Raw genomic sequence first — 23,164 nt, 5'->3', positions numbered from 1 at the left:
GGATGGGAAGGTTAAATGAATCAAGTCTTAGAACGGCTCTTCATGCCCTCTGCCTTGGACCCCCCAGGGCAGGCAGCCCTGGGCACCCCATGACATCTGCGGGGTGGAGCCTTGGACCACTGGGAATGAAACAGGAGCTCAGAGAATACAGACTTAGCCCCAAAGTAAAGTAGCAGTAGAATGCAAGTTCTATGGTAATTTAATTAAGGATCCTCCTTAAACTCAAAGGTGAAGCTGATTAGGCTTAGAATAATCAAATAAACAAAATAAGTTTGTAGTTCTCCTTCACAGGGTAGATAATCCACTTAGAACACAATACCCCAAGAAAAGGCATAAGCTGGAAATATGTAGAACTCCCAAAAGAGATTATGATGATTCTGGGAAAATGTATTCACTGTAGGCTAGAAAAAGAACTAGAGTATTTTAGTTGTATCCCTACCATCTGAGACTGCCAGGGGAGTCTGGCCCTTCTAAACCCGCCTGGAGATTGTGCTTAAGACCAGAGGCAGACCAGGGGCTGACAAACCGTGTGAACAAACGCTGGAGGTTCTCTCTCTTTTCTTTCTTCCTTTCTTTCCTTCTTCCTTTCTTTCCTTCTTCCTTTCTTTCCTTTTTTCCTTCTTTCTTTCTTTCTTTCTCTCTTTCTCCTCCTCCTCCTCTCCTTTTCCTCCTCCTCCTCCTCCTTCTTCTTCTTCTTCTCTCTCTCTCTCTCAATGGACATTGGTACAATCCATGGACCTGATTCAAATTTCATTAATTTTACACACACTTGTGTGTGTGTGTTCTATGCAATGTTATCAGGTGTAACCACCACTATAATCAAGATACAGAATTATTCGCTTCACAAAGCTCCCCCGAGCTGCCCCTTTTCAGTGGTACCACCCCCTCTCCCCTCTAACGGCCCCTCCTCCCCAAACCCTGGCAACCACTAATCCATTCTCCATCTGCGAAGTTTCATCATTTTGAGAATGTCATATAAATGGAATCATGAAGTATATAACCTTCTGAAACTGGCTTCTTTTCACTCAGCACGAGGCCCTGAGCTGTTGTGTATCAATAGTCTACTCCTTTTCGTTGTTGAGTTGAACTGTGCAGCACGGATGGACCACAGGTTGTCTAACCATTCACCCTTCAGAGACATTTGGATCGCTTCCAGTCTGGGACTGTTACAAATAAAACTGCTGTGAACACTCAGGCACAAGACTTTAAGTGGACGTAAGTTTTCATTTCTTTGGGACGCATGTCTAGAAGGTGATCGCAGGATCACACTACAATATTTTGTTCTTAAGAAATGGCAGGTCTGGGCGAATGGACAGATAGGCATGTCTAAGGCACCCGGGCTGGGGCCCGGCTGGGCAAGGAGCTTATCACACTGCAGAGACTGACACTGCTGCAGACACAGCCGGGAAATGGCCAAAAGCAATTGGAAGAAGAAGCTATCCTAACTCCAGCGCCATTCAAAGCAATCCAGGGAGAACTCAGAAATAAATTTTAAACAGCAGAGTGATCTTGGCCTCCAATAAACCCCTAAACACACTAGAAAGATGAGCTACCCAGAATGCTTTTCAAGCCATGAGGGTGTGCTGGTCGACCAGAGCCCTGTCCGTAAAGAGCACAGTCGGAGGCTTCACTGTTCACTGAGCAGCCGTGTGGTCCAGCCGCAGTTTCCCCCAGGCCCTGCCTCGCCTGACTGGATGGCTGCCATGTAGAAGGCGTAAGACCGTTCACCCCTCCCTCAACAAATGGCCCTATTATGTGCACAGCACTGCGCTTGGCTTCCAACTTGACCGAAAGAAGCCAGCGTCTGAACGGGTGGTCAGTGTTTGGGGGTGAAATGTGAGCTGCACAGAGCGAGAGGATGTTGAGGGCCACCCCGGGTGCCTTAAGAAAACCGGCATTTCCACCAGTGGGAGCCTCTGAACAGAGGGCAGATAGCAGGACATGTGCAGGAGGGAGGGTGTCGGGGGCCGGAGGAACAACAGCTAGTACTCATTGAGCACCTTGTCAGGTGCCAGGCACCAACACCGTGCCAAGCACTTGGTAATGATTTAATACTGTAAGATGCATGCAACACGTACTTACTGAATGCCCCGCTATGTGCCGTAAGGACCAACGAAGACACTGACTTCACAGGATGGGGAGAGCAACTTGGACAAGAGACACAAGGGTCCTTAAACAGCCCCCATCTGGTGTGGTGAGCGCTTTTCTGATTTCCCTCCTGGGTACTCAGGTAGTGATGTGCTGATTCTCCAATGGGGAGGGGTGGAGGGGCTTAATCCCCAATTTGGGACTTACATAGAGATTGAAAAAGCATAGTCTAGATGATACTCTAATTCTATATTTGGAAAAAGAAAATTATTTTATTTGTATAATAAAAACTACAGGCAGGCTTGATAACATGGTCTTAGCTAGTATAGATACACAGGAAAACAGTAATTTTCAAAGAGGGCAAAGTTCTAGGGCAAAATGCAGCAGAATCTCTGAAGGTGTGGGTGCTATTTTTATGTGTTTCACAGAGAGAGTTTGAGTGGAAGAAAATTAAAAACATAGCATTTGAGAGTTAGCATATTCACCCGGACCCTAGCCACTTTCTTAAATGATAGATCCTCTTCTAACCGAAGTCAGGAAACACGAGCCTCAGGGGCCTTGGTTGTCTCCTCACCCTTCTTCTTTGATTAACCCTATGTCCTTCCTCCAAGAAGGACTCTGTTGCCCTCTTCTCTGAAGGCTGTGGAAGGAAGAAATCACCTCTCATTTTGGAAACTGACTGGAGCCAGCCCTGAATGGAAATTCCCCCCCGGTGGTGGATTTATCAGGGGAACTGTCTGGATAGTAAAGGTTCTCTGTCCTCCAGCACTCCCTTGGGCAAATCTGGTAGCTGGTGGGAGGGCAGGGGGCCTAGGGAGTGGGAAACCTGAGGGTCTCCATCCTGAAGCACCCATTGAACAGCATCTGGCAGCCCCTAGAATGTTCTAAACCTCAATCAGTGGAAAAGGAGCAAGATCAGCTTCTTCTCTTTGTCCTTAAGAAAAAAAGATACATTCCAGATAATTTCATCGTGATGAAAGAGGAAGAACCGCTGAAGTAGCAAAGGAAATAAATTAACGCCATCTCAGCTAAAATCACACACAATTAAAACCTGGATCTGAATGTACTTTCCTGTGCAGAGAGAGCATCTTGAACATGGCACGCATTAGTCATCCGCTGCAGCCACCCTACTCAGCATATGGGAGATCATCTCTGAATTGCAGGGGGACAGGGAAGGAAAGGGCCTGGGTGTCTGACCCCTGTCCTCAGCTTTTTGTTCTCCCATGTGCAGTCTGATAATCCCACTTGTCTGTGACTGAGGCATCCAGGTGAGCCACACTGGAAGAGGCCCCTCCCAGAGGCCAGCTCACCCATCTCCCCTGCCAGAGCAGGGGCCTGGGGTCTGGGAAGGGATTTGGGCCAGTGGCCATTTGTGCAGAAGCACACTGAAGCGGCCCTAGCTCCTGGCCTCTCTGCCCAGGGTCCTGGCCCACAAGGAGCCCATCATTTGCGGGCTCATCCTTCATGTCCTGTCTTTAGGCAGGTCAGCCTTTCTCAGCTCGGGACGAGATAATGGCATCAAGTTATTCCTCAGCTCCCTTCTTCCCCTACCTTTCCCCCTTACAATTTTTCTTTTCCAGAAAAGAACCTCCCCCCACCACCCCCAGCAAACGAGGTGGGTTTATAGTGCCTGAAGAAAAGAAGACAGCAGAGACATCATGAACCGAAAGGCCTTGGGTCCCACGTACAGAGGCCGGTGACCAGGGACAGGCTGTTTTTCAACTCCCCTGAGATTAAAATAGGAAGAAATGTGACTCATAGCAGAAGGAGCAGCAAGGGTAAAACATAAGGGTGAGCTTTCTCACAGAGAAGAGTTGAATCCCTTTGACAATTGGCTCTCAGGGGCTGTGGGGCCTCTTTTCCACGAGAGCCAGGGGAGTTTGGAGAGAGAAAAGGAGGGGGAACAAGTGGACTTAGACCAGAGGACGTGGTGCTGAGTGCAGTCCAGGCCTCTTCTGGCTGGGAGACTAGCCGCTGCGAACCTCCTGAGGACTGAGTGAGCCAGCGCACTGAAGGCTCCCAGCACAGAATCGGGGCTCAGTGTCAGTTTTACCTGAATCACTTACCATGCAGGACAGCTCCTCAAGGTATGCGAAGGGACCAGGCAGGCCTCTGCCTGAAGAAGCCTTTCTCCCTCTGTCCACTTTAAGGCCTAAGTGTCAGGCTGAATGGCTCAGAATGCTTGCTTCAGGCTGCTGTTGGCTAGCTTGCCTCATTCTGGTTCCAGCCTTGTTGCTCAGCCCTCTGCCTTTGCTGTTGGGTGTGTTTCTGAACAGGAAGAATAAGAGAGCCCTTGATAAAGCTGCAGTCCCAGGGGTCATCTGGACTCATTAGTGTTTACCAGTCCACATCTCTCCAACTCTATGGAGGTTAGATGGAAAGGACAAAGTCAGGCGGAGCTGAAATCAGCCAATCAATACAGTTGTTCGACCCAGGGCACAGCACAGACACTTACCCCTGCCTTTAGCACTCTGGGTGGGGACTCCCAACCGTGGGAGAAGCTGGAAGAGGCAGGGGGTGTATGGGAGGTTCTGTCCTGCGCACAGAGGGCTTCGGCAAAGCCTGCCGTGAGCGAGGTTCTCTGCTGGACACTCTGGGGAAATAGCAATGAATCACACAGTTCTTTGGGGCAGTTTATAATTTACGTAGGAAGGCAAGCTACCCAGACAAAGTAACTTTAAACGAAGTGCAAATGATGGCAAGTAAATATAAAGTGGCCTAAACCAAGGCTACTCCTGCAGAAGGGAAAGAGTGATGTGATCGGAATAGGGAGTGAGCCAGGAAAGCTTCTGGAAGCAGCTAAATTTTCTCCATGGTTTGTAACTGGTCCTCCAGGTGTGGTTCTCAGAATCCTTTGGGTAGCTGGTCAAAAGCGCAGTGTGGGAGCCCCACTTCAGATCTGCTGGGTGGGATCCAGGGACTGCATTTCGCTCAGTTCCCCAGGGGTTCTTTTGGTCGGGTCTAAAAAGCAGAAACAGACCGAGGTGGTGGCCGCTAGAAGAGACTTTAGGAGTGACCTCTGCAGAGCCCTGGGAGCTCTAGGGTTCAGGTTGGAATAAATTAAAATATTGGAAGTGAGGCTATAAAGAGTTCCTTCTTTGTAAAAAATAAGAAAAATATAGGGGTCGCAGACAGTACAAAGAGAAAATGATGAAATTAGGGTACTGGGAACCCTTTTTTTTTTTTTTTGCCCCATGAACCATTTCCAAAGTGAAATGTTCAGACATGAATAGACTCTGATTGGAAAAGAAGACAATCAACAGAATTCATGCCAGAAAGAAAGGCTGGATTTGGACAAACCCTTCATCCCTCGTGTGTGAGATGGCCCTTGCGTCGCCTCTTCGCAGGCTCTGGGAACAAGCAGCCGAGGTGTGATGAGGGACCCACAGCAAGAAATACACCGAACACCACAGCTCAGTACATCATGTGTTTACATGAAAATGGAACAAAAATATTAACGAAATATGTTCTGCCCTGTTCTATTTCATTTTTAAAAAAGTCCTTATTATAACCCACTCACGGGCCTCCACCTGCAGTGTGAAAAACACTGAGGTAGAAGTAAGGTGAGTGATGAGCACTTACGGACAAAGGCTTCTTGTCAGAGGTGGGTCAGAAGGCAAATGGAAAGGTCCTTGAGGATCCCTGGGACTGACCTTTCAGGAAGCCTAACCGTTTGCCTCCTCTGTCTTCAAGTACCTTCTCAAAACTTTCCTCCTCCAGGAAGCCACCCCAGATCAGCCGCATCCAACCCCCAAGCCCTCCAAGCACCCTGCGATGGCTCCATGCCTGGTGTGCAGACCCCCCCAGACTCCAGAGACGACGAGCACTTCAGACTCGGCCGCTGGCACACACACGTGGTGCCGCCTGGGTCACGTGTCTTCCGGTGAGCCGTGGGCACAGACCCTGCTCTCCCAGCTCAGGCCTAAGGGGGTCTCCTTCTTGACCACACAGGTTTTTGTATGGAGAGAAGTGGGCATCTCCACTCACTCCCCAAAATAGCGTCTTTCCCAGGAACCTTTTGAATACCTTTTAAATTAAACAGAATGGGATTTGGTGACCATATTGCCCAGTTTACCTGTTTTATATACTCAAATTCAATTTAACAAATAAAGAGTGCAGGTGTATCATTCCAGTTGGATAAATACGGTGTTTAGACTTGTTCCCATAAAAATCTGGGCACTAGGATCTTGGTGAGGAACATAATTTCTATCATCATATTGTTTCTGGGCAAAAACAGATTCAACCTGCATCACTTTTACCTGCAGTGCCTTTTTCAGGAATGTGAAGACTCCCTGCTGTTCCCTGCAGCTCTGCCATCTGCAGTGTCCTCCTGCTTTTCTCATTTCTCTGTGATCCAGGGGTGTCTGTGGACCCTGAGAGCTCTCCGAGGTCAGAGGCCAGGGGAAGATCCAGGCTTTGTGTGGCCCTCTGAAGGAAAAGAGTAAATGGAAAATGAGGTCCAATGATAATGTTTCTCTAGAACTGGAAAAATCACAATAATTTACACGAGCCTTGGAAACTCACACCCCTTTCTTGTGACATTTCTTCATCCAGTGTACTAGAGTGCTTACATAAAAATGCCTCCTGCCTGTAAACTGGCCTCCCCTTCTCATAGAGAACACTCTGTGACTCCGGTCCCCAAAGGGAGCAACCCTACAGCTGAAGCTTCATCAGCTTCACCATGAATCTGCCTCTGGCGAGGTCCCTGTGTCCTTTTACTATTGTCCCCTAATAGTGAGGGTACAGGCCTCTGCTGTCACTGAGCCCAGACAGGGAGAGGTCAGAGAGCAAAGGTCACTGCAGGCCAGTGTGTTCAAAGAAGGACCCTTCTAGGCATCTGAACCGGAATCACCTGGAGAGTTTGCCAAAAGGCAGATTTCAAGAACCACGGGATCTGATTCTGGAGCAAGAAGGATGAATCTGCATTTGTACACCCACTCTAGGTGTGCTTAAGCCGGAGGACCGCTGCCCTAGGGCCATACTCTCTACTTAGCTGGGTCACTGGGGGGACAACAGTCCACAGTGACTCCAAAGGTCTCATCCAAAGCCTCCTAGGTTGGGGGGTGGGGGCAAGCAGAGGCTGCATCCAGCAGTAGCGGGTCTACTGAGAGAGGTGGCACCACACTCCCTGCCTCCCTCTCTGCCTTGGCTCATCTGCCAGGCTCCAGAAGCCTCCTTCCCTCACTGCCCCCCACCACACAAACAGCGCAGTGTCTGACACTACATTAAAGAACCAAGTGGGACTGAGCCGAGGAGCATTTGTAGGGGTGCGTAATCCCAGCATCCTTCTCCAGAGACTCTCGGCTCTTACAGAACCACACACACACACACACACACACACCCTCCACAGCTCCCCGTCAGGAAGTTATGCATGGCTAACCCTAGAGGATGAACTTGGAAGGAGAAAGGTCAGTGGCAGGGTCACTAAGTCCTCTGGGTAACTACCTAAGAGCTTCCAAAGGACTGAATGGAGCCCCCATCTTTTCCCAGGAAAGTGTCTGGCTCAGAAGGACAGCCCTGCTTTGAGAGAGAAGACTACCATTTACCAAGAAGGGCGATGGGCCAGACACCGTGCACGCTGCTAGACACTGGCAACCCTGCCTCCTCTCACAACCATCCATGAGTGTGAATCAACACCTGATTGCTACCCTCAGCTTAAGGAAGTGTTTCAGGGTAGTGCAGCGCTTCAGACTCTTCTCAGCTCTATCGTGTACCACTTACGTAAATGGTGAACTTTGTTTTCTCCTATCAGAGTCCTAGGGTGGGTGAAATTTTTTCTTTTAGATTTTATTTATTTACTTTTAGACAGAGGGGAAAGGAGGGAGAGAGGGAGAGAAATATCAATGTGTAAGAGATACATCAGTCATTTGCCTCTCACACACCCCAAACTGCGGACCCAGCCAGCAACCCACGCATGTGCCCTGACTGGGAATCAAACTGGCAACCCCCTGGTTCACAGCCTGGCACTCAATCCACTATGCTACACCAACCAGGGCAGGTTAGTGAATTTTTTAATGAGCTCTTGCTTAAATGTGATTAGCACCATGTCTTACATGTGGTAGATGTTCAACAAGTATTAACCACTATTACTTGAATTAATATTCTTACATGGGAAAGAACTGGAGCTCAGAGAAATTAAGCACTTCTCCTGAAGCAGCACAGAGGAAGTGTAAGCAGAGCTTCAAATCTCTGGCTCTCAAATCTATATACTCTTTCCTCAGTCCCACTGGGTTGTAAATAGATTTGGAGTCAGCTCAAGAGAAGGCTTTCCTTTTCTCTCCCCATGGGCAATGCAATTCCCTGAGCTCTTACCCAGCATGTGACTTACAAGGTCTGTCACGTAGGAACCAGCCACTTGGCAAATATCACTTGCTTTTACCCCATTTATTCTTCAATAATCAGGTACGGAGTACTTCCTGTAAGGCACTAGTCTTGACTGAATGCCGTGTGGGACAGTCTTAGCCCTCCAGAAGCCTGCTGCCTGGGAGCTAACATACACTAAGACACACACTAGGCCACGCACAGGTGCTGGGATGCGGAGGCACTGGAGTAAGAGAGAGTTCGGGCTCCTGAGCTGGTAAAGGGCTGGTAACATTCTCTCCTTTTCACGATCAGTCTGTATACAGTCACACTGGCCCTCAGGATGCTGAGGTGGCTCCACTGAACTGACCAGGGACCCAAACACACTCAAAAGCAAAAGCTTGGAGTCAAGTTTTGACCCCCTTCAGTGTCAAAGTTCTGGTAGGTCTTCCTTACGAAGGCCCATTGCTGTCTATTTTCACCGCTCCCCTCCCCTTCCTTCCTACAACAGCCTCCTCACTGGCCTCACATTTTCCTGACTCTTTCATCCCCGATCACGTGTGCACAGGCGAGCCAAACTGCTCGGCCTGGCAATCCAGACTCTCCATCAGCTGCTCCACTCTGCATATCCAATGTGGTGTCAGAGCAAGGACACTGTGAGTTCAAAGAGAGTTCAAATTCTGACAGCAGGTTTTGAACTCTTTGAACCTCCATCCTTTTGTCTATTCAGTGGGGTAAGAGTCAGCTCAGAGGATAAAATGAGAGCTGCGAAAAAGCACAGCATCCAGCAGTAGCTCTGTACATTCCCTGCCTGCTGTACCCCAGACAACCCATTCTGCTCTGCTTGTCTCCACTTTCCTGCCTTTGCTGGTCCGTGTTTTCTCTGCCAGTTCAAATCCTATCCCTCCATCCGGACTCAGCTTGAATCTCAACTCCTCCATAAAACCTTCCATGAATAACCCTAGGTCAGGATGGCTTTATACTCCACAGCAGGGGTGGAGGGTGGTGGCATGGGGGTGGCTTCAGAGGTACAATGGGCACATAATGCATGCTTATTGAATACATGAAGTGAGAACCCCCTCTGTGCATACAGAACAGACTTCCAAGGCAACTTTATAAAAGCCTCCAGGCATGGAGTTACCACTGGCTGTGCCCTTGGAAAAGACAGAGCCAGAAAACTCTGTCCTCGTTCCATCCAGGGCTTACCTCACAGAAGGCACTGACTCAAGCCCTGGACGGAGGAAGACATCCAGGGTGACCTCCTCAAAGGACTCCGAGTACCTTGGACTCCACCCCACTCACTTCCCGATCGTGTTCTGCCACCTGTGGTCAAGCAAGACCCATCAGCGGGTGTGTTCTGTCTTGGAGGTGAGCTTGTTATGTCCGTTCTGAGTGGTCCAGGCAGTAGGCCCACTTAGGCCTGGGCCTTCAGCCTTTGCTCCAGCAGGAGACCCACTCTCCTAAGTCCAGACTAGTGGCAGGGATCCAGCCTTTCTTTTTCTTTTTCCTATTTAAATTTTTTTTTAGTTTTTTAATTCTTGTTTATTCTGTTAACAGTTGTCCCAGTTTCCCCCCCTTTCTTTGCTCTCCTCTGCCCATCCCAGCCCACCCCCCACTCCCACAGTTAACCCCTACATTGTTGTCCATGTCCTTGGGTCATTCACACATTTTCTTTGACTAATCCCCTCCCCTTCTTTCCACCATTCCCTCCCACCCCACTTTCCTCTGGCAGCTGTCAGTCTGTTCCATGTTTCCATGTCTCTGGTTCTGTTTTGCTTGTTAGTTTATTTTGTTCATTATATTCCTCTTATAAGTGAGATCATATGGTATTTGTCTTTCACCGCCTGGCTTATTTCACTTAGCATAATGCTCTCCAGTTCCATCCATGCTGTCACAAAGGGTAAGAGTTCCTTCTTCTTTCTTTCTTTCTGCTCCACTGTGTAAATGGAATTCCATTGTGTAAAAAATCAGTTTTTTAATCCACTCATCTACCGATGGGCACTTAGGCCATTTTCAACATTTGGCTATTGTACCTAGCACTGCTAGGAGCATAGAGGTGCATAAACTCTTTTAAATTGGTATTTCTGGATTCTTGGGATATAGTCCCAGCAACGGAATCGCTGGGTATCCAGCCTTTCTAAGCCACCAGGAAGCAGCCCAGAGCTCACCTTTATCACGGTTCAGCTCTCACTCTCTTTCCCAGTGTCCACAACATCCAGCCTGCAAGGTGGGCACTCCCCGAAGCCCAGGGCCTAAGTGGGCTTGTCAGCTCCTGACACTCAGCAGATGACATCCTTTGCTAAGGGCCAGGGTGGGGTGTTCCAAGATGTCGGAACCTGCTCAGGGGGCAATGCTGGAGAAGCGCGAGCAGAGCTCGGGGTATTGACTCCATTCTTTAAGAGGCGCCTGTGTCCACTGAACAAATTCTAACCCACCCTTTGGATTCCTTGGTCCCCTTTTGACTTCGGAAGGGTAGACTCCATTGGCCGTTGCAAGAGAAATCAGAAGAACCACCTCCTGCTCCTCTCAGACCCAGGCCCCGTGCCAACTTCTCTCGGCCGAGCCTTTCATCTAAGGCACAAGACCACCACCGGCCCCAGACGCTCGCTTTAGCATCTGGCCCCACCCAGCTCCTCCTCCGGGGTGTGAACGTGTGTTTAGGGAGAAGGTGCGTCTGGCCACTCAGGAGTTAAAATGGCAGCGGGACTGAAAGGGGGTGGCGTGGCTTGCAGACGGGGAGGCGGCGACCGGAGTGGGCAGGGGAGGTTGGGAGAACAGCAGAAAAGCGAGTGAGGAGGGCGAGCGAGCAGCCGGGAGGAGGGGCGTGGGGCGCCACCGGAGCCTGCTGGGTGTACTTGGCCGCGCGGCGCGCCGTGGGAGCCCGGGACTCAAGCCCGCAGCCTCCAGCCACAATCGCGAAGGGCCGCGCACAGCCCCGGGCGCGGGGCGCGGGCGCGGATGCGCGGAGCGGATCGCTGTTTAGCGGTCGCCCTCCCTAACTCTGCCCAAGCACCACTCCCAGGACAACTCCTCGGCGGGAAGGCGCCCTCGAGCCTCTTCGGCCTGGGCGGGCGGCACAAGGAAGAAGAGCGCAGATCAGGTTCCCCAGCTCAGCCTGGGCTGCAGCCGAACCGCGCGGCGGCCCCGGGACCCGGACGGCGGCCCCAGGGTGAGTGTGCGGCTCAGGGCTAATCCCGGCCGCGCTGGGCCCGCTGGCTTGGGGGTGGGGACCTGGCGGGAGCTGCGGGAGGACGGCCGCAGGCGCAGCTGAGCTGCCTGCAGGGGAGCTGGTGACTCGGGGAGGGAGGCAGCCTCGAGCGCCAAGGGAGGGGGTGCTGGAGAATGTAAAGAAGGTGGCCAACTGCGCGGGCTGCACCCGAGGCGGAGGGCGAGGCGGTGTCTGGGCAGTAATCTACCCCGAGGGGCCCGCCCCGCCCCAAACTGTTGCTGGGGAGAGCGGGTCCTGAGATGTCGGGGAGCCCAGAGGTGGCAGAGAGGTTAGGGAGGGTGTGACAGGGGCGGACGGCGGGGTGGCAGCGCTCCAGAACCGCGGAGACTTTCCTTCCTTGGAGCTCGGGTGTCCGTGCGGAGGGACAGGGTGGCCTTGGTGTCTGTGAGAAGTATCTGGAACCGTGAGCCAGGCGCCTCCCGGGCCGGCAAGGGTCCGTCCGCAGCCTGGGATGGGACATTTGGGTTGGGGGATGGACTGGCCTTGGGCTCAGCCTGGGGGCTCTGAGAGTGGAAGCCGCGTCGGGAGAACAGCTCTGCGCCCACCGCAGCACCCGGGAGACAGGAGGGGTTGGCCAGCCACAGGTGGTCCGTCTGTCCTGCAGCCAAGGGCGGCGCAGGGTCTGGCTGCTGAGCCAGCGAGTAGCTGCCCGTGACGGGGGCTGAGCTGAGAAGCTAAAGGTGCAAGAGACCCGACCCCTGGGGGTGTTGCTGTGCTTCCCCCCTTTTCTTCCACCCCCACCCAACGAAAGGAAGGAAAATGTCAGCTGGGCTTTGTGCTCTGTTCCTCAGGCTGCCGCAGCTCCCATCTGTTGGAGCCAACGCAGCTTCAAATGGCAGGGCTGGGTCGGAGCGGGTGGGCTGGGTGCAGCGCTCAGTGGCAGGGGAGAACTGGACAGACCCTCTGCTTGAAGATCCCAGGAGGTCGGTGGTAGAAAGAACTGCCTCCCCAGGTCCGGAGGTAGAGGAGGCTCCCTGCCAGCTTGTTCACCGTCATTGGGAGCTCTGGGTCTTTTCACGCACCCAGGCACAAGGCAGGCTCCCCCTTCCCCGCCAGCCTGGGGTCGGCTCTGGCCCAATGTCCTCTTCACGCAGGAGAGGGCCAGCATCCCCTTCCACTGCCCACTGCTCCTTAAAGGTCCCTCCAGCAAGGAGCACTGGGCATGGGCTGGGCAAAGCTGTGTGCAAGGCCCTGAGGCCCCTTGCCTTTGGGTCCTGTTGTTATCAGAAAAAAGTCACATGTGGGTGGCCTGACCCACTTTCCTGGCTGACCAGGTGCTCCTGTGGGGAAAAGATGGAAGGAGAAGGGCACAGCTAGGGCTCTGAGCCTTCCAGGCCCTTTGCCTCCCCGGAGCTGGCTCACACCGAGTCTCCCCCTTTCTGCCTAGGGAGGCCCTCTGGAAAGCGGGAATTAAAGGCCACAGTGCTCCAGGGATTGAGACTGGTCTAGGGTCGGCGGGCACCTGGCGTCCAGGAGTACCCCCAGACCCACACCGACCCCCAGCACAGCCTAACCCAAAGGAGACACCGAATGGCGATGAGAACTCAGAGGTCTGCTAAGACAAATTCCACTCAGACTGAGACAAGTTTTCTCTGTAACTCACTGCAGTTCCTCCCCCCACCTCCCCACCTCCCTCCTCCTTCTCCTCCTTTACTCTTCACTCTTTCCTCCAGCGTTTGCTCCTCTCCTTTCCTCCTCACAGCACTTTCCCTCTCTTTCACCCTCCTCCTTCTCCCTAAGATTTCTGTCTCCCTTCCTCTCTCCCTCTCCCCCTCCAACCCTCCCGGGTCTCCTTGGTCACCTTAGCCCCCCTTCTCTTCTGTAAACTGCAGCCAGGCATGCACTCTGCTCCAGATACCCCTATGGTGGATACACACACACACACTGTTGGCTTTGCTGAATACCCTTTGCAGAGGAGGGGCCAGGGCTGGTGGGCCTGGCAGCTGCATTTCCCTGGCATGTCTCCTGTACCCTACCCTGCCCTCTACCCCTGCTACCCCCTTTTTTCATTTGAAAGGAAAACTAAAATCCATTGCTTTTTTTTTAAAGAAATTCCTTTATTTAACAACTTATTGAGCACCTACCATGTGCCTAGCACTATTTCAGGAGCTGAGGATACAGTAATTAAACAACCTCCCACGTCTCAGGACAGGAGTCAACTTGTCTCTGGACTTCCCAGCTGATCAGTCCGTGCCCACAGGCTCTTTCAAAGACCCACTGCTTGGTGGCAGGGATGGGAACATGAACAGTCCTAGTGAGTTACCTTCACCATGTTGAGGAACCTCTAACAGGACGGGCCCACCTCCTTACCAAATACCAGGTACCACACAGTTTACAGACCAGGGCCCTCCTGTGCTTAAGACATTTCTGACCTGAAAGGGTGGGTCAGCTCACATCTCACCACTTCTCGGGAAGGGCTGAGTAGAAGTCCAGGGCTTTGGACACAGCAGGGAGAAAGATGCAGGTTTGTTATTGAGTACCTGCTAAGCACCAGTCTGTCCAGAGCCGTGCAACAATGATCTCATTCAGTCCTCCTGACAACATTTTAAGGCCTGGATTACCACCCCCTGCTTCGTAGCTGAGGGAACTGAGGGCCAGAGAGGATCGACCACTTGCCTCAGGTCACATAGGTCTACGTTTTGAAGTCACTGCTTGTCTGTGGTTCATCTTGCCCCTGTGATATCTGTGACACCCAGTAAGTTGTATAGTTATCTGAAGATTACATTTTAATCGAATTTTTCAGAAGCATGCCTTACCTTCTCACTTAGAATATGAGGATATATAAGGATTTGCTGAACGTTTGCATGAATAAGCTTTCCCAAGTGATCAGGGAAGGCTTCCTGGAGGAGATGGGACCCTGAGAGGGAAGGCGGGGAGGGTATTGGTCTTTCTGATGTTACACAGATGTGCCACAAGCTGTAGGCAGGTAACTCCTGCTCCACACCACCACCCTGCATCCAGGTAGAGTTGATGGGAAATTGCTCTTTTCACTGAGGGTCAGGAGGTAGGAGCTTGTCTATGGCCAGTCTAATGAGTTAGTGCCTCCTCGGCTAGCCTGGACTCTATAAACAACTCCAAGACAAAGAATGGGATGGGAAGCATTCAAGCCTGCAAGAACTAAAGGGAAGGGCAAGAGCAAGGGCAATGGCTGGAAGATGGATGGGGCAGGAAAGGGGGAGAGTGCCCAGGAACAAGAGGGGTGGAGGGCAAAGACAGAAGATAAACTGAGAAACAAAAAACAGAAGGCAAGAGGCATGCAAGAAAAGACATAACCAGACAGCACAGACAGCAGCGTGCTGTGGGTTTGCTAAGAGAGGGTGAGTGAGAACGGTGTGTATATCCTGTACTTCCTCGGGGGCCTTGATCTCTCAGTCCTCCGTTTCGGAGGCTAGAATAGTCACCAGATTGGCCTTACAGAGGCATTTGCTTACTCAACCAACCCATCTTTTCTAAGCACCTACTGTGTGCTCAGACCTGTGCTAGAGGCTAGAGACAGAGACAAATCAGATGTTGCCCCTGCCTTCCAGGAATTCGCAGTGAGAGTAGAGATTCTGGAACGGCACACCTGGGGTTCGGGCCCAGGCTTCACCACTGACAGCTGAGTGACGCTGGCCAAGTGTCTGAGCCATCTGTGCCTCAGTTTACTACTCCAGAGAGCTGTTTTAAGGATTAAGCCAGTTAATACACGTAACAAGCTTAGAACAGTGCCTGGCATAGTAAGTACTATGTAAGCGTATTATTATTGTTATTATTCAGTGGGAGAGTCAGTCTCACAATAATGAAACAAGTGCTATAGTACAGGGACGAGCAGATAGGAGGTGACTGCCTCTGCCTGCAGATGAGGGAATGGTTCTCAAAGCACATAATATTGGGGGCAAGGCTCGAAAAGGAGTCAAGCTGGCAGAGGTGGTGGGTCCGGGGTCACTGGTGCCACTTGGCACCAGTATCTGGGGCACAGGGATTGCATGTGAAAAGGTGCCACATTGTGTATCTGTTGCCTTCTGTAAATTTCAGGAACACCTTGGCCATATCCCACCTCAGCCTCCATTTCCAGTGCTTGGAGCTGAGCTTCCAGTGGGGCCGACAGGTCACCCAGAACATCCCTACACTCCCCAGCATAGAACAGTTGTCCTTGGGCCAGGGGACCTGAAGCATCCCTGCTGGGGTTGGTCTTATGATCATGGCTTCCTTAATGTTCTGAGCCAGCAAGCAGTCTCTGCTGCAAACCCAGGGCAGCCACGGCCCTGTCCTCTGGCTTCTTGTACTTCCTAGGGACCTAGCAGTCACCTGGGGCGAAGGGAGCTGCCTGTTCAGAGGTGAGTTGAACCAGGTTTGGTTCAGAATTTAGTTTGTCTCCACACACTTCTCCCACCCACACCTTCCCTGCTGTTCAGCATTTGATGGACTTGAAATGAGTTCCAAGATGAAGAGCAGGCACAGAGCTCCTAGGGCAATAACCATTTCTCACCCTCCATCTCTCACATTGTAATGGCACTAATTATAGCAGCCAGCATTTATTGAGCACTTACTATGTGGTAGACACTGTGCCAAGAGCTTTACCTACATTATCCCATTAAATCCTAAAAAATACCCCTATTAGGTAGGTGTTCTTATTATCTCTAATTTAAACTCAAGGGAACTGAGACTTAGAGAGGTTCAGTAACTTACTCAAAGACATATTACTAGAAAAAAAATTAGAGGATTTAACCTGCTTTCTGATCAAGTGTTCCTGCTCCTTAACCACCCATAGCATCCAGGAGTCCTTGGGCCTAGGGGGTACTCTGGGGCCATCCAGCCCGCTCTCTTCCCTCCCTGCAGTGAGAAGCTCCCGAAGTCCTGTCCAAACCAGGGGCTGCCTGTCCACTTTTGGGGACCTTCAGAAAGGGCATCCCCTCTTCTTCCTGCTCCCCTAGGTCATGGCTCCTTGAGAATTAACATTGTTTCCTTCTGCCTCAGCTAAGTGCCTCGGGGGCCACTCGGAGCTGGAGGCCTCCAGAGGAGCTGGACCGTAAGAGTTGGTCACCGTGGTCACAGTGGTGGGACTAGTGCAGGGGTGACCTCTGAGAGATGTGAGGATGGGCACAGACCCTGATTCAGGACATTAGGTGGGACGGCTCGAGAATGGTGCTGTCGGTGGGGTGTCCCTGACAAGGCAGCCTCCTGTCTTGGGAAGAACAAGTACAATTGTTCCTATTTACAAACTCACAAGGCAGATCCTTCAAGAAAAAGCATATGGAAGAAGGGACAGCAATGGTGAGGCAACCAGCTTGGTTTCTCCTATAAAAGTGGGTCTGTCTCACGTGATCCTTTCAGCGGGGAACACGGAAGGAAGAGATGAGAAAGGCAGGAGAGGCTATGTTCCTCTGTAAAGTGTTCCCAGAATGAGCATTGAAAGGCGGGGGATGAAAGCGTCTGTCTTTGGCCCAGGCAGGCAGAGGTAGCGATGCCAGGCAATGGAGTGCTCACAGTGGGGCAGCTGGTGGGCAAACTGTGCAGGGGGAGGAGAGGGCCTTGACACTCCACCTCGACACCCAACCCCTCCCTCTCCTGCTTCTGGACAGACCTGCCAATGGGATGAAGGTAGCTGGGACTCACACAGCTCCAGGCCCCTGAGCTTCAGAAGGTGTGCTGGACCAGGGGTGGGAGGATACAATCCCACATCCGGGAGGGAGCTACAGGATTTTCCTGTCCACTGCTCATCTCTGCAGAACCATGCCTCAGCTGTCAGGCACAGAGTGGGGCCGAAATCTCTTCATTTACCAAGCATTTTTTTAAGCATCAGTACCTGGCTTCTGGTGTAGACAAGAGTGTGCAAGCAACCAGCAGCCAGAGATTTCTGCCCTCGTGGACTTTATACCTGATTCGAGAGATGGTACAATTAAACATATATTAGGAAACGGCATGTGCTAAAGAGAAAAACAAGGAAAGGGGACAGCAGAGGATATGTTGGGAAGAGGAGAGTTTGTAATGTTGCACTGGGTGGTCCAGGAAGACCTCACTGAGAAGGTGACCTGAGTAAAGATGAGGTGGCTTCAAAGTGGCAAAGGGAATGGTAGGCATAAGGGCTCCGAGGCAGGGCCGTGCCTGGTGGGTCCGAGGAGGCCAGATCTTGGAAAGCCCTGGAGCTGAAGTGAGGAGTTTGGTCTTTCCTCAGAGTGAGCTGGAGACTTTGCAGGGTTTGGGGTGGGACATCGGGATTTTGGCCATCCGTTTCAGCATCGTACCAGGCAGCTAGTCAGGAGGTTCTCCAGCCCGTGAAGCTGAGTTAGTTAGTTAGTACTCACAGCCCCCATCCTTGGCTACTTTTTTGAGCACTGTCCTAGCGTGGGGTGTGGGGTCAGGGAGAATACGAAGAAACACAGGTCATAGTCTTTATTAGTAAGGAAATGTACAGATTCGTTGGGGAGGCAAAACTTATACTCCCAAGAAATAACAAGGGAATAATACCAGACAGTATTTAAAACCAAGTGCTAAACTGTGTGGTTTAGACTATAAATGTTATCAGAACTGCGAGCTGTGTGGGAGTTCAGAGGGAACGCTGCCTCGAAGGGGTGCTGCTGGCTGGGGCCTGGAAGCGGGATGGGGTTTGGATCTGCGGAGGGGAGGGCTCTGCAGAGGGGAGCTGGCAGCTCCTGGGGGTGGGGATGGGAGAAGGGCAGCCAAATGGAGGGGGCACATGGGTGGGGAGCAATTTTTGTCTCTGGAGTAGTCCCCACCTTCAGGTTTCTCATGTCCCCTCTGTTCTCTCTGGACAGGAGAGCAGCCCTTTCTTTAGAGCACAGGTGGCAGACATAAGGCCCTCAGGCCGAATCTGGCCCTCCGCCTGGTTTTATCTGCCCAGCACCTTGTTTCTACCTGGTTGCAGCGCTGAGCTCTTGGTTAACTGTTAAGTAGTTACATTTATACAGCCCTAAAATTGTATTCGGCCCTTTGAAGGCAACTGCGAGGCTGATGTGGCCCCCGGTGAAAATGAGCTTGACATGCCTGCTTTAGAGGATGAAAACCCACTGTCCTGCATGCTTGCCTTCTCAGGGGCTCGCTGATCTCTGTTCTTTGACTTCGTCTTGCTTTGGGAAGGTCCCCTGCCCAGCTCTCAAGTGGTTTCTGAGATCTGCATTCCCCTGATCCGTTGCTGTCCACCAGCCCCTGGGCCCGCTGATGTTGGGCCCGATTCTCTGCTGCCCCGTAAGCTCCGCTCCCTACCCAGCCTGCGGCTGGCTTCTGTTCTTCCTTCCTCTCGCCGATCTGGCTTCTGTCTGGTAGGTTACTCCTACAGCAGCGGCCCCCTACATTTTGGCACCAGGGACCAGTCTCGTGGAAGACAGTTTTCCCACGGACCAGGGTGGTGGGGTGGTTTTGGGATGATTCAAGTGCATTGCATTCAGGCTCACCTGCTGCTGTGAGGCCTGGCTCCCAACAGGCCTGGACCGGCGCCAGTCCATGGCCTGGGGGTTGAGGACCCCTGTCCTACAACATTCCAATGTGTTTCATAGACAGTGAACTGGAAATACCGTATTTTGCTGTGTATGATGCGCACTTTTGTGCCCAAATTTTTGAGGGAAAAATAAGGACGTGCATTATACGTGGATAATACTAATTCTGTAGCTATATAAAATTTTTTAATTCTTTTATTTATGCTTATGTGTTAAAAGTGTAACTCTAGAAAGCAATGATATCCATATGCAAAATAATACCCTGAGTGTACAATAATCGATTTTGTTTCTAAATATAAATAAATAAATAATTGAATTAAAAAGTTGAAAAGATTTTTTTTCCTGTAAGTTTGGACTTACATGGTAAGGTGGACCAAAAACATGGGTGCACATTATATACTGCAAAATATGGTAACATTGTGTCAAAGTGAGCAGACATCTCCCCATGTGGGCTGAGTCTGTTCTTTCCCTGGAGAGAGGCTGTCTGGGTCTTGGGTGTCGGGGTTTGGCTTACTTCTGACCTGTAGCGAGAGTGCCCTGGAGTGGGTGGAGTGGGGTTTCTCAGTGGCACCTCACTCTCCCCACCCCCACCCTGCCTCCGCCCCGTGCCCAGCCCAAGAGCAGGAGCCAAGACTCTCACGTGCAACCCTTTTTGCTAAACAGATTCTTCCTTCGTCTGGGCCCTGGCAGCCCTGGAAAGGAGGGCCACCAACTCTACCTAGAGGCTGTGGGCATGGTCTCTAAGACGCAGCCCTAAGCTCACCATCCGGAGGAACTGGAGTCAGTTGAGAGTGGGTTAGAGTCCCTGTTCCTCACCCACACTCCAACGGGCATTTTACTTAAAGTCTCTGAGCCTCAGTTTTCCCATCTACAAACTCACGTCAGGGTTAACAATACCCGCTTCACTGACTTGTTAACAATAAGAGTTAACATTGAGTTGAGCGCTTATGATGTGCTGAAAGCTCCACTACATTTATCTCATTTAATCCAGGTAACCCTGTGGAGTGGATATGATTTCCCTCCATTCTGCAGTTAAGGAAACTAAAGCTGGGAAAGATTAAGTAACTTGCCCACGGCCACACACAGCTGGCAAGTGGCAGCACCGGAGTTGAGCCTCAAATCTTACTGACACCAGAGCCCTGGTTCTCAACCACCACATTAAAGGAGCTAATCTGTGTAAAGTGCCTGCTATAAAGTAGAAGCTCAAAAATTGTTAATTCCTTTCCCCCTCAGTTTCCCCAGGGCCTATCCTCCAAAGAATAGCTCTCTCCTACTCATCACATTTCTCTTTTGGGATCCCTTGGGACACATGATAGAGGTAGGAGCCAGAGTGAGCTGCCATGTATACCAAGGAAAAAAGAGGGTGAGTAATTTGCATAAAATCATAAAACATAAGGGCTGTGATTAATACTCAGGAAACCTTTCTCATAAGGGTTTTATTACCCAACCCCGTTGGGCCCAAGACAGTTGGCAGAGGGTATCTCACAGAGGTTCTGGTGTGTGGGAAGGCAAGGGGAGGCCACCATCTCCCTCAGGGCAAGTCAGAGCCTGTCTCAGCTGCAAGTGCTAGACTTGATCCCCATGGTCCTGGAAAGGCACTAGCAGGAAGATTCTAAGACCTATGCTTCTGAACTTGATACTGTTTCTGGAGTTTGTTACAAATAACCTGGGGACTCTTCTGGATGGATCTAGGAAGAGGGCAGTGTTGAAGGTCAAGGTATGGGAGGAAAGGATGACATCTCAATTTTATAAGTGTTAGTTAAATCAGTGTGACTTCCGCACCAGGTGCAGTGCCAGCAGATGGGGATGGGTAATGGGGGGGGGGGGGCGGCAAAGAAAAACAGAGTCATGGCCTCAGCAATCATCCTGCCTAATGGGAGAGGTCATTCACTTGCACACATGGAGACACACGCACACACACACACACACACACACACAGCTTCGCCTGACTTTGGGAGCCCTCATTCTTTCCTCCCTGGAGATCTCCCTTCTGGTCGACAGAAACCATCCCTGTGCACACCCCACTGGGACAGCCTAAGGCCGCAGCATTCACACTTGATGCTCAGGCCCCACGGTGGCTGCCGAATTCCAGGTAATGATCTCCCAGGGAGAAAAGGAGAGGTCCTGGTCATATCACTTTAAAACCGATGGCACCTGTGAGCCCTCGGTCATGTGGCTTTCAAACATTTATAGAAATTGATCCATTTTTCAAAGCACACGTGTGGTAGGCAGAATAATGCCCTCCCCTAAAGATGTCTGTGCACTCGTCCCTGAAACCATGAAAATGTCCGGTTATGTGGCCAGGGGAATTAAGGTGGCAGATGGAATTAAGTTTGCTAATTAGCTGACCTTAAAGTGAACAGATTGTCCTGGATCATCCTGTAGACCCAGTGTAATCACAAGGGTTCTTTAAATGTGGAAGCGGGAGGCAGAAGTCAGCGTCAGAGGGATGGGATGTGAGAAAGACTCAGTGGGCCACTGGTGGCTTTGAAGACTGAAGGGGCCATGAGCCAAAAATCTTGGGTGACCTCTGGAAGGCAGAAAAACCAAGAAACAGATTCTCCCCTAGATCCTTTGCAAAGGAACACAGGCCTGCTGACACCTTGGTTTTAGCCCAGCGAGACTCGTTTTTGCACCAGAAGATAAATCCGTGTTGTTTTAAGTCACTAAATTTGTGGTAATATGAGGTCTGCCCAGAAGGTGTCCAGACATGTACTGTGAGAAACAGAGACATTTATTGAAGATACAAGATACAGGAGACATTGTACATAGGACAATGACTCCTCAGTCCCCTTCAAAGTAGGCACCTTGGGACCTCACACGGTTCTCCCAATTGTCATCAGCTGCCCTGTCGTATTTTACTGAATCTCATTGATGGTCTGAAATCTCTTCCCTTTCAAAAGCGATTTCAGTTTGGGGAAAAACCAGAAGTTGCAGGGCACCAATTCTGGACTGTAGTGGGGCTGAGTCACCTGGGTGATTTGATGTTTCTCAAAAACACTCTGCATGAGATGTGATGCCTGAGCAGATGCACTGTCGTGATGAAGTTGCCAGTCACCACTTGTCCACAGCTGCGGCCTTCTGAATCATCCAAATAGTTTCCATGGAGGAACGTTTAAGCTTAATATAAAATTTGATGCAGATTCCTCATTCTACCTGCTCAGTCATTTTGAGTGCAATAGGCACGCAGCACACATACTCATCCAACAGCGTCTACCGCCCCCACGGACTAGTACAGTGAAGTTGTCATTGTTCATGCATGCGCACTCCAGTCCACTTTCTTTGGCTTAGGTTACATTGATGCCACGTATACTGTTCTCCTTATATTAACAATGGCTGGAATTTTCCCAGACAGACCTCGTATGTTACACCAGCAACAGGAAATTAATAGGCTTTTGTAGCTGGGGCAAAGCAAATGGACCAGAACCCCACTGACTCGGCCTCCTCCTGACCCCTGACCCTGAGGAGTTGCTTCATAACTTTGAAGAGCCCAATTAGGAATATACTGTGCCTGAAACACATCCCAGTTGTTTTCCAGATGACAAAACCGAGGCCCAGAGAGAAATGGCTTAGTGGGAGGTCACACTGAGTAGACAGAAGAGCTGGAACTCCCATCAGGGCTTGCTGCTCTCTTGTCAGAAATTCCAGTTGCTTGAATGCCTTCTCTCGGCCATTTCCAGCAAGTGGATGTATGAGTTTTGACCTACAGGGCCCAGGCACTGTGCTCAGTGCTGGGCAGAAGCAAAGTGAGTTCCAGGCTCAGGAAGCTGAGAGAGTGTTGCTGGAGTGCTATGCTGCCCTCAGCCCCTCACTGGGCCTCAGTTTCCTCCAAACATAGGCAACCAGCTCAGGTTGCTAAAGGCTGTCATTGGTCCTTGACCTCTGGGGGTTGGTCCCTAAAGCTAGTCCCCAGGTGGACAGTATCCAAGCCACCTTCTCTGTGGTGAAGGGAGTGGGCTAGGCCCCCTGGCCCAGGCTGCACCTGTCCTTCCACAGCCTAACATGCTTCAAGTGGGTTGGACCAGAGCCTTGGGGAGGGCAGGGAGAGGAGGCAGCAGAGCCGGGTGCCCATAGCGTATAGTGTATCTCCCCTTGGCCAGGTGTTTTGGCCTTC

The 23,164-nt window shown here is 51.1% G+C and overlaps 1 protein-coding gene and 1 pseudogene across 2 annotated transcripts in view; one reads left to right on the top strand and one right to left on the bottom strand.

Moving 5' to 3' along the window:
- Positions 1-12,613, bottom strand: part of LOC123820583 — a 55,803-nt pseudogene extending 43,190 nt beyond the window's left edge.
- Positions 11,163-23,164, top strand: part of LRRN2 (leucine rich repeat neuronal 2) — a 70,559-nt gene continuing 58,557 nt past the window's right edge. Inside the window, exons 1-2 of one of the 2 annotated variants that reach the window (XM_045841315.1) lie at positions 11,163-11,557; positions 13,005-13,167. The gene's annotated coding sequence lies outside the window, so the exon portion shown is untranslated. The remainder of the gene's footprint in view (positions 11,558-13,004; positions 13,168-23,164) is intronic. The other variant, XM_045841313.1, reaches the window with a different exon arrangement.

The sequence above is a fragment of the Phyllostomus hastatus genome, unplaced genomic scaffold, assembly GCF_019186645.2.
Source record: "Phyllostomus hastatus isolate PE091 unplaced genomic scaffold, TTU_PhHast_1.1 phas_contig_36, whole genome shotgun sequence".
Taxonomy (NCBI): Eukaryota; Metazoa; Chordata; class Mammalia; order Chiroptera; family Phyllostomidae; genus Phyllostomus; species Phyllostomus hastatus.
Note: the sequence above shows the minus strand (reverse complement) of the source record. Positions and strands in the feature narration are given on the sequence as shown.